The following is a 10812-nucleotide window of genomic DNA, read 5'->3' on the forward strand; positions in this document are numbered from 1 at the left end:
AGTTGAGTTAGTATGTGATAAAAGATGAATATAAGATTATTATATATAAAATTTATAACAAATTTCATAATATAAATTTGTTGTTTTTAGTAAAATAGATATTCTAAGTCCTTCACACTCATATCAAACAATTAAACATTTCTATAGATTTCATATAAAACCTTTAAACAATACAAATCCTTACTAACTTTATATTATAGGACTATCAATTGACACTAGAGTTTTGAACTGTCCATTGATGTACATTGAATCATAGCTTTACAAGAATAACCATCCATAAACAATTTTTTTATATACAAATGCCCTGAAAACTTAAGACAAGTTGCAGCGTTCTGCCATTAATCGCATTATAAGAGAAGAAGAATAAAAGATCTATCACATAGAATGTATTACAAATAAAATCCCTCCCGAGGACTGGCAAAGACAGCGACAATAGAGTAATGTAAAAACACCTAAAACAAACTTAATCACCTACTCTTTCCACTTATTCTTTCTGTAACATTATCTTCTAATTAGTATTGGTATTGGTAGTTTATTTTAAATTGCATAGAAAAAAGATTATCTTAATATAATCTACTGATATATTTAGAGTAAGAAATTTGTAGAATTAATCTTTCCATTAAAAAATAAATATTGCATAAAGAAACACATGTCGTAATCACTTTATAAAATCGACAAACAAAAATTATTCAATGGTAATATTGTCAATCTTGTCCATTCCAATACAACTATATATGGCTTTGTTCTAATTCTTTAGAATGACTATAAAAGGAAAATTGTAACGTGAAAAAATACCTAAAAGGCCTGCTTAAGCAAACCTCATTTTACACATTTTGAAGAGATGTATGACACAGGACTTGTGTGTGTTGTAGTAGCATAAACATGAGAAAACCCTGAATAAATATTGTAAATGTTTGAGTTTGAGAAATTGTGGTACAATGGGAATATAAATCCTGAATGAAGAGCTTTCCCACTCTAGGAATAAAATGTCTCCAATAAAATTAAATCTGAGTTTCACGTCACTTTTTCCTCTTTATAAATGAGATTCATCTTGATATCCTTGAAAAGCGATCTGAAAAATTATATGTTATAGTAAAAGTAGACATTTTACTTTAGGTTACTTTCCTTTCTAACAATTTTAATAGGTTTATTGGTGATACCTTTAGTTTGCCTCTTTTCAGTTGGTGTGTGATACAGTACTTATAATAAATAAATTTAATAGGGGAATTCAATTTATTGTCATTAATAATTAAAACTAAAAGAAATAGAGGATGAATAATAAGAAAAAATCAAAATTGAAAGATAATAGAGATAAAATAAAAGTGAAATAATCTATAGAAGGACAAATCAACAAAGCAAATCTTACTGAAAAATCAAATTTGGAACCTTTCGGTGATTCCAATGGGACAATCTATCTATTTCGGACAATAAGAGATAGGCTCTTTTTCATGGAAAGAAAAATAGTCTAAGAACTATCATTTTTGCTAGGAGATTTAAATGGAGCAGAGGGAAAGACCCATTGAAGGCCCACCAAAGGCTACAAAATTGCCTAGATGGGTCACCAAATTTGAAAATACAGTTATCTAGGAATAGAGACTCAAGAACCACCAAGGGGATAAGTCTCAAAATTGAGAGATTTGCATAAGGAGCTACAAGAGGAACCACATGTGCAAGAGTATGGCCCCGAGTCACCCTACGAGATAACTTAGCTAGAGGAGGCGTTAAACCATAGAAGACTCCAACTCAATATCCAAAGTAGCAAGAAAGAAGTTGTAAGATGACAACAATCGACATCCTTTCACTAGGTGGGCGAAGAATGCAAAGAAGATGATCATCATCATAAAATACCCATTCAAGGTCACTTTAGGCAATATATCAATGAATCCATTCCTCTTGTTGAACATAATGTACCATTGAGAGAGGGCAGGGGAATTAGTGGTTTCCAAACTTAACCCTTTTAATCCTAAATGTGGGTACCAGTTAGGAGCTCAAACACTAAGTGAATCTATGGGTGAGATAAAGGAAGACCAAAATGAAAGCACACATAAGAGGCACATCACATAACACCAGTATATATGTTGATGTTGGGAGTGAAGAAATTGGTACCTAGTGAACAATTTAGTATACATATTGGTACTAACTAGTAAGATGATGACCGGTATGACTATAGAGTGAATAGGCCACCGGTATGCTGGTGTGATGCCATCTAGCAGTTCTCCCACCAGTAAAGGATGTTGTCCCAGGATGAAGAGAAGACTGAAGAAAGAATACTGCTTGAGGATTGTAAGGATGTTGCATTTTCTCAATAATAGGGAAGTCACACCATTGGCCTGTAGGTGACATAAATCCTCTCCCATCAGTGATTGGTTGATTGTGAGACACTGTGTATCCACCTCCACCAACTAGATGATAAGTGTGAGATATCATATGCCTTCAGCATGAGAAACCAGAGATGTGCACTGGATCAACAAGAGGATGGATGATGACTTGTCAAGATAGAAAAGAGAGAGTAAGTAGTGAAGAGTTTTCCATTTAGGCAAACTGGTTGAGAGGTGAACCAGTCAGATAAAGAAGAAGGTAAGTGTTGCATTTGCAAACATAAATTTACTCTAGAAGGAAGATGTGGATTGGTGCATGACTTTTGGAGAATGATGACATGGAGTCATCTAAGATATCATCGGTTAGATAGAACATGTGCATTAGAGGTTGTCGACATGTTTTTGTCAACCGGTAAACATGAATATCGGTAAGGCAAGACATACTGGCTAGATTAGAGAACTAGTAGGTGAACACTGGTTGTGTGTCGTGGTCGGTGACAGAGTCTAAACTGATACACTGACTGAGCTAAGGTGCATGCTGATAGAGATGCCACATGGAGTATAGGTGTCAAACAAATAGACCATACATTGTCGGTGAGGTAGTTGGTGATTGGTCGACATTAATATCGATGACATAAATCACAGGTCGAGAACAAACTGATGTGGTGCGAGACAAATTAGAGGACAAAGATCTAATTCACTAGAATCATGAATGATGTAGTGTGTCTAGGTAATGATTGGGGTAGGTGAAGTTAACAGCGTGATCTCTTTTTCCTGGTTGACAAGTGCAAACCGACAAACGGGTCATTTTTGCTAAATATGGCTAACGTGTTCTGGATGCAATGGGATTGGTGGAGTTGAGTGATCTATTGAAGGTGGTCAATCTCTTGAATGACCTCTGATTGAATTTAGTTTTCTTTGTGATCCATGAAGGACCCCTAGTATGCTAAAATTTTGAATATCGGTCATGGTGGGAAAACTCAAATATAAGTATGTCACTTAAATACCAAATATGATTGATGCTACCAGATAATTAGGTGACAAATATTGAAGAGCGGAGTATGAAAGTGCAACAAAGATCTAACTAGTCAGAGATTTCATCAAAGATCATAGAGACTGAGTGTTGGAGGTGCACCTAGTGAGAGGGTTTAGTAGAAGTTTAACTTGCAAGGTCATAGTGACCAGTAGGTTGCAAAGTGCATTGTAGTCAAGTGAACTGGTGGCATTAGAACTTGTAGGAAACTAGCAGAATGTGTTGCAGTGCAGTGGGAGTGTCGATGAAGATCCGAGAAGGCAAGATCAGAGAAGGGTTTAACCAATAAGATGAGAACCAATAAATATCAGAGTGGAGAGAATAGGAAGAGTGAAGAGTACCGATAATAACAAGCAATGGTGGATTTGAGAGAGAAGATAATAGGCAAAGACAAAGTAGAGAAAGAGCCAAAGAAGGTGAGCAGAAAACCGACAGAGAAGCGAATAGAGGTGAAGTGATGAAGAGATATGTGTGAGCTCTACAAAGCTCTTTTGTAACAAGGTTATTACTATTTCTTTGATATATGTTATCATATTCACTGAGTTGGATCTCAGTGCAGGGGTTGGTGCTCCTTGGATTGGTTCCCTCAATAAAGGATTGATGCTCCTTGGGTTGGTGCCCTAAAATTAGGGGTTGTTTCTCCTTAGATTGGTGCTATTGTAACCATATTTATTGTGAGGTTGGATTGGGGGAGTAGACTCTAACAACATTTCTCATTGATGTATTTCATCTTGGTTTTTCCTCGTACATCTGATGTTATGTGATATGCCTTTTGTGTGTGGTTGTATTTTTGTCATCTTCCTATCTCATCGGTATATTTACCTTGTGCTTGAACTCCTAACTAGTACACACCTTTTAGGCTTAAAAGGGTTAAGTTTGGAAACCAGTGATTCACCCCCCTTCTCAGTGGCATCTTTTGTTCTACAATTGGTATCAGAGCATAGGCTCTTGGTTTAATAAGCTTTCTCCAGCTTGGATAGATTTTGGTTTTGTGAACACAATGGTTTGTTTTGTGTCAACCCTTACTACGGTGTTTGATGGTTCAAACTATGTTATATGGAGTTGTAGGATGGAAGTCTACCTATCCTCTTTAGGGAATGATATATGGATGTTGGTTGTTAATGGTCTCTCTAGACCGAACAATTCTCCCATTGATCCTGAAGCTAAAAGAATATCTAAGTGCAACATTGAAGCCATGAATTCTATACTCAGTGGTCTTCCTAGTGATGTTTCTTCATAGGTGGATAGATGCCAGTAAGCAAAGAGTTTGTGGAACAAACTAAAATGGGTCTTTGGAAATGAGCCTACTACTGCAGAATCGGTTTGTGAGAACAAGAAGCAAAATGTGTCAAATGAGTCTGTATATGAAGATAGATTAGTGAGCACCAGCAACAATGATGAAGAAGGAACCCACCTCTTCATGGATCAAGATACAAAAGGTGAGTGGCACAAATCTGAAAGTGATCATGAAGATAAATCCTATCAGCAAGATGTGTTTGGGAGTGATAGTGAAGATGAAGAAGAAGATGAAGTAGGAGTTGATCTTGAACAAGAACTTGTAAGTGCACTCCAGGAGCTTAATAGAGTGAGAAATGAATACAAGTTGTTCAACAATATTGCTATTGTGGAATAAGACCGGTTGATCAAATGCCTTCAAGAATCAGATTCAACCATTACAAATCTGACAAGACAAATGGATGATGCTAAAAGGATAAATGAAGAACCAAAAGTAGATTTGGACACCAAGAAATGTAGGTGTAAATATTTATCATCAAATCTAGAGGACAAGGACAAACAATGTTAGAAATTAGAAGGAGAAATAGATAATCTCCACAAAGACCTTGAGAAATATCAAGATGAGGTCAAGGTGATGATTCATTTTGATGGCAGTAGTGATTCCTTGGATAGAGTGCCAAAGAAACAAAAACACTCCAAGGATACCAGAGGGTTGGGGTGTGATGCAGGTGAATGCTCCACTGGAAAATATGTCTCCCACAAAGACATTCAGTCTATCTCCTCAAATGGAGATAACAAAGGATAGACCTTCACTATCTGGAATACTCCCAGGAAGAAGATTTATTTAACCAGAACCGGTGAAGATATGAGGATGAAGACCAATGCTACTGTAGGAAGGAACAATGTGGATCCCAAAGGAAAAGGAAGGTTGAGAGAAGATAGCTTCACTGGAAGTAAGAACCTGAGAGGACAACCGAGAAGGCCTCCAACCGGTGGAAGACAAAGAACTAATGTTGCCCACAAGACAAAGCAAGTATGGGACAAGAAGGGATCAGATGGAAGAACTACAATTTGTAGATAATCCAAGATCCACCCTCGAAGAAGCATAAGTGGAGAAGCCAAACTGGTAGGATCTCCTCATGCCTAGAAAACTAAATTTATAACTTATGAGCCCCCTTTCTCCGATTACTTTTTTGCTTGTAAAGATTATGGACATAGAGAAGATGAATGCAAAATTAGGCCTAGAAATAGACAAAGTGTTCTTTCTAGGAATAGTAGGTTAGTTAGCAAAAGATGTAATGCATATGGGCATAGAATATGAAAATGTAGAAACGTGCATAAGCTCACTCTCGATTATGCCAAAAAGAATACATTTGCTACTACTATAAATGTAAATTATGTATTTCATAACTGCAATGGATCTGGTCATAGAAGTCATGAGTGTAGGAAGAAGATGTTTCATGCACATCATAGCTAGTATAACAACTATGCCAAATATGAAAGTGATGACAAAATGCATAGGAGACAAAGACCTGCATGGAACCAAAGGAGATACACTCATGCAAGGTCAAGGAGTTAGTTGAAACCGATAGTTGCCCTCAACAACATGAATAGGAGAAGAGGATCAAACCGGTTTGATAGAAGGACCTCTAATCATTCAGTTGGCATGAGCACAATATGCTTCTATAACAATGCTTCTAGTCATCCTGCAAAGCCATGTAAAGCAAGGGAAAATCAACAAAAGAAAATAAGACCTGTTCAAAAGGCTACAAACGAGAAAAGGAATGAGACCAAGAAGTTATGGAGAAAGAAGCAAGAGGATAAGATCATGGACTGCTACTGTGCATTCAATGCATAAGTGATATCTCCTACAACTTAAAGGTGATATCTCCATGTTGAGTTTTCCTCATACATCTGGTGTTATGTGATGTGCCTTTTGTGTATGGTTGCATATTTATATGTGATTTTTTTGGCCATGACCAACATTCAAACCTTTGGCATGCTTGGGTTTCTTATGTTAGGATAACCAGTGAACAACTAAGAGGAGGGGTGAATCAGTTGTTAACATATTATAATATTTTATCCACTTAATAACCTTTAAAAAGATTAAGTATCGGTAAAGAACATATAGATGCCAGTAGGAATAGATACCGGTAAACAATACAACTTAACAGTTAAACAGATAATCAATGCAAAGAAACCATAACACATAACACCATGATTTGTACATGGAAAACCCGGAAAGGGAACAACTATGGTGGGAAGCCTACCCATAGTCAGATGATACTTCTATAGAAAGTATGTGTTACAATGAGGGGCCTGCACTTGCAGGAAGGCACACTACCTAGAGCATAGTGCTCATTACAAAAGAGTCTCACTAACTACAGAGATGCTACAACCATCTCAAGATAAATGGACAACAATCCAATAGAGTAAACTGTCAGAAATTACATCTATCATGCCTGATTACAATCCCAGTTAAGCTCAATACTGGAGGCCTTTGACCTCTTCCTTAATCCCAATTACATCACCTATGATCAACCAAATCTCCTTTGCATATAATATTGCATTTGAAGACCATAACACATAATCCCCATGATCTACAATGAGATCTTACATCATTTTATACAATCCCTAAGGCCTAAAGAAATTAGGTTGGCCACCTCTAAGATATTACAATAAGATCATTTCATAAATCTATATTACAATGATATGCCATGTTGGCTTAAGACCAAAATAACAATAAAAAATCCACAAAAACATCCTGAAACATCCTAGTAACGTGTACAGTACACATTAGCATGATATTGCTCCATAACCTAGATAGGTACCAGACCTATTCTAGGTCCACCACGCCAAAGCAATGTCTTCACATAGTTGAAGCATGATTAAAGGACATCTTCAACATCCTTAAATCCATGAAGAAGCTGCATCAACACCAATTATGCATCATGTCAATATTCCTCAGTGAAAGCTTTGTTGGTAGTGCCTTACACCAATGTTGGTAAGGGTTTACTAGAATGTATGATAGAATCTGATTACCAAGTCAATACAAACTGACCAAGAAATTCTCATGGACCATATAACACATGAAATCAAAGTTACTTCACTGATCCAAACATGCTGGAAGTTTCCAACAGATAATCTCTTATGTCGGTAACACTAGATCTTCTACTGATAACCAAAACATGTGTGTCGGTAACCATCCATAATAGCTAGTGTTGACATCAATGACAAAACATCAATGCAAATCATAATCAATTCATCCATAATGCCAACAATGTCCCCCTTTGGAATTGATGGCAACAGTAGATGTGAAAAACATCTAAGTAACAAGCAGTGCCAAACAAGTCTCCCCCTATGGAAGACAACCAACAATTTGTGTCAATGATATATCTATAAAGTTCTGAATAAATCTCCCCCCTAATTTATAAAACTCCTTTTTCTTTATTCTCACATCAATATCTCTCCCCTTTGACATCAATACCAAAAATCTGACAAAAATATCAAAGAAATAATGTAAACCTCTGTATCACAAAAATAACTACTCCCCCTGAGTAGTAGCGTCACTCACTAGTGCCAGAATGAATTATGTCTCTGGTAATGCATGTCGGTCTGATGAGAAACTGCATCAATCAAGTCTCTGCTAGATGGGCAGAAACCCCTAACCTGTCTCTCAAATACTCAAATGATTCCTTAGACAGGAGTTTAGTGAATATGTCTGCAATTTGACTTCCTTTTCTTCTACCTTGTCCTTCAAAAAGTTATACTTTATTGATATATGCTTAGTCTTAGAGTGAAATAATATATTTTTAGACATGTCAATAGTTGCATAGTTATCACGGTAGATAACTACTGGTTCACTACAATTTTCTTCATCCACAAGACTTAAGTGCAATTAGTTGCTCCTGCAACATACTCATCTTCTACAATAGATAAAGAAATGCATGACTGTTATTTTCTGATTTATGAAACCAGATTCTTTCCAAGAAAGAAAGCTCCAGTAGAAGTGCTCTTCCTATCATCAATATCACCTTCCCAATCTGAGTCAGTATATGCACATCAAGTGAAATCATCATTTTTATAATATCATAAACCATATTTCGTTATTCCTTGCAAATACCAGAATATCCTCTTTACTACACATTCATGACTTTTTTTAGGATTACTTTGATATCTTGAAATAATACTTACTGCATTCATAATATCGATCTAGTCTAATTTAGATATAACAGACCACTAATCATAGACTTATACCTTGTTGGATTTACCCGTGTAGAAGTATCCTTGATAAATAATTTCTCACTTGTTACCATAGAAGTACTTACCAATTTGGGATTATCCATACCAAACTTCTTCAACAATTCCCTTAGATACTTAGTTTGATAGATAAAAATGCCTTTGTCAGTTTGAGTAATCTGCAAACCTACGAAAAATTTCTTCTCATCAATCATGGACATTTCAAATTCAGTCTTCATATTGTTAGCAAATTCCATGAACAATTTATCTTCTCCTCCAAAAATGATATCATCAACAAATACTTTAATAATTAGAATATCATTATCAGTGATCTTATAATATAAATTACTATCATCACTATCTTTAATAAAATCAAGCTTCAAAAGATATTTATCCAACCTTGCATAACAAACTCTAGGAGGCTGTTTGAATCAATATAAATCTTTCTTCGATTTGCAAACCATATCTTTATCATCTGTCAGTGAAAATCCATCAGGTTGCTCAATCTATACTTCTTCTTCAAGTTCACCATTCAAAAATGCACATTTAACATCCATTTTATAAACCTTATAGTTCTTATAAGCTTCATAGGCAAGAAATAGTCTAACAGCTTCAATTCTAGCTACAGGTGCAAATGTCTCACCATAATCAATTCCTTCCATTTGAGAATATCCTTTACAAACCCATCTAGCCTTGTTTCTTACAATTTGACCATCCCCATTCAGTTTATTCCTAAAAACCCATTTAGTTCCAATAACATTCTTATTTTTAGGTCGGGGAACTAAAGACCAAGTCTCATTTTTCTCTATCTGATCTAATTCATCTTCCATAGACTTTAACCAATGTTTATCCTTACAAGCTTCAATAATAGTTGCTGGTTCAACTTGAGAAATAAGACATACCTCTTCATTATCTATTTTTCTTCTTGTCATAACTCCCTTGTTCTTATCTCCAATGATTTGATCTTCAAAATGATTTAATCACACATACCTTGGTTTCTTTTGAACTTCAGGTTCACTACTCTGATCATCAATCACAGTTGAATTTTCTGATTGTGCCGATGTATCTGTCTTAGCTTCTTGTACCGATTGAGGCATTTTTGGTATAGTTATAATCATTTCCACTATCGGTTCTCTGTCATATGATATAGAATGATTTATATACTACTCATCCACTTTCACATTAGCACTCTCAACAATTTTCTATAATCTTTTGTTATAACATCTATATGCTTTATTTTGAATTAAATAACTAAGAAATATTCCTTCATCACATCTAGGATCAAACTTTCCAATTGAATAATCTCTTTTGATATATCATTTACTTCCAAAAATTATGAAATACTTAACCGTAGGTGTATGTCCAAACCATAGTTCATAAGGGTCCTACCGGTTTCACCTTTGATGTGAACTCTATTGAATGTGTAGACTATTGTACTCACTGCTTCTCTCTAGTAGATATGAGGCAATTTGGCTTCCATTATCATAGATCTTGGTGCATCCAAAATGGTTATATTCTTCCTTTCCACTACTCCATTTCGTTGAGGAGTCTGAGGTGTAGATAACTCTCTCTTGATTCCATTTGTCTCACAATAACTGTCAAATTCATGAGAAGTGAACTCACCACCATGATCTGATCTTAGACATTTGATTTTCAATCTAATTTCTATTTCAACTTTTTCTCTACAGATCTTGAATTTCTCAAAAGCTTCAGACTTCTCCCTAAAAAAAGTCACCCACATCATCCTAAAATAGTTATCAATAATCAACATGAAATACCTATCACCTTGAAAGCTTGTAGTCCTTGTTGGACCACATAAGTCAGTGTGAATCAAATCAAGTAAATCATTAGATTTATCATGTATTCTCTTAAAACAACTTATAGCTTTCTTTCCAAATTGACATTCCTTACATACCAGATTATGAGGCTTCATAATCTTAGGTATATCTCTAACTGCCTTAGTTGAACTGATCTTATCAATACAAT

Source organism: Cryptomeria japonica, chromosome 3 (assembly GCF_030272615.1).
Source record: "Cryptomeria japonica chromosome 3, Sugi_1.0, whole genome shotgun sequence".
Taxonomy (NCBI): domain Eukaryota; kingdom Viridiplantae; phylum Streptophyta; class Pinopsida; order Cupressales; family Cupressaceae; genus Cryptomeria; species Cryptomeria japonica.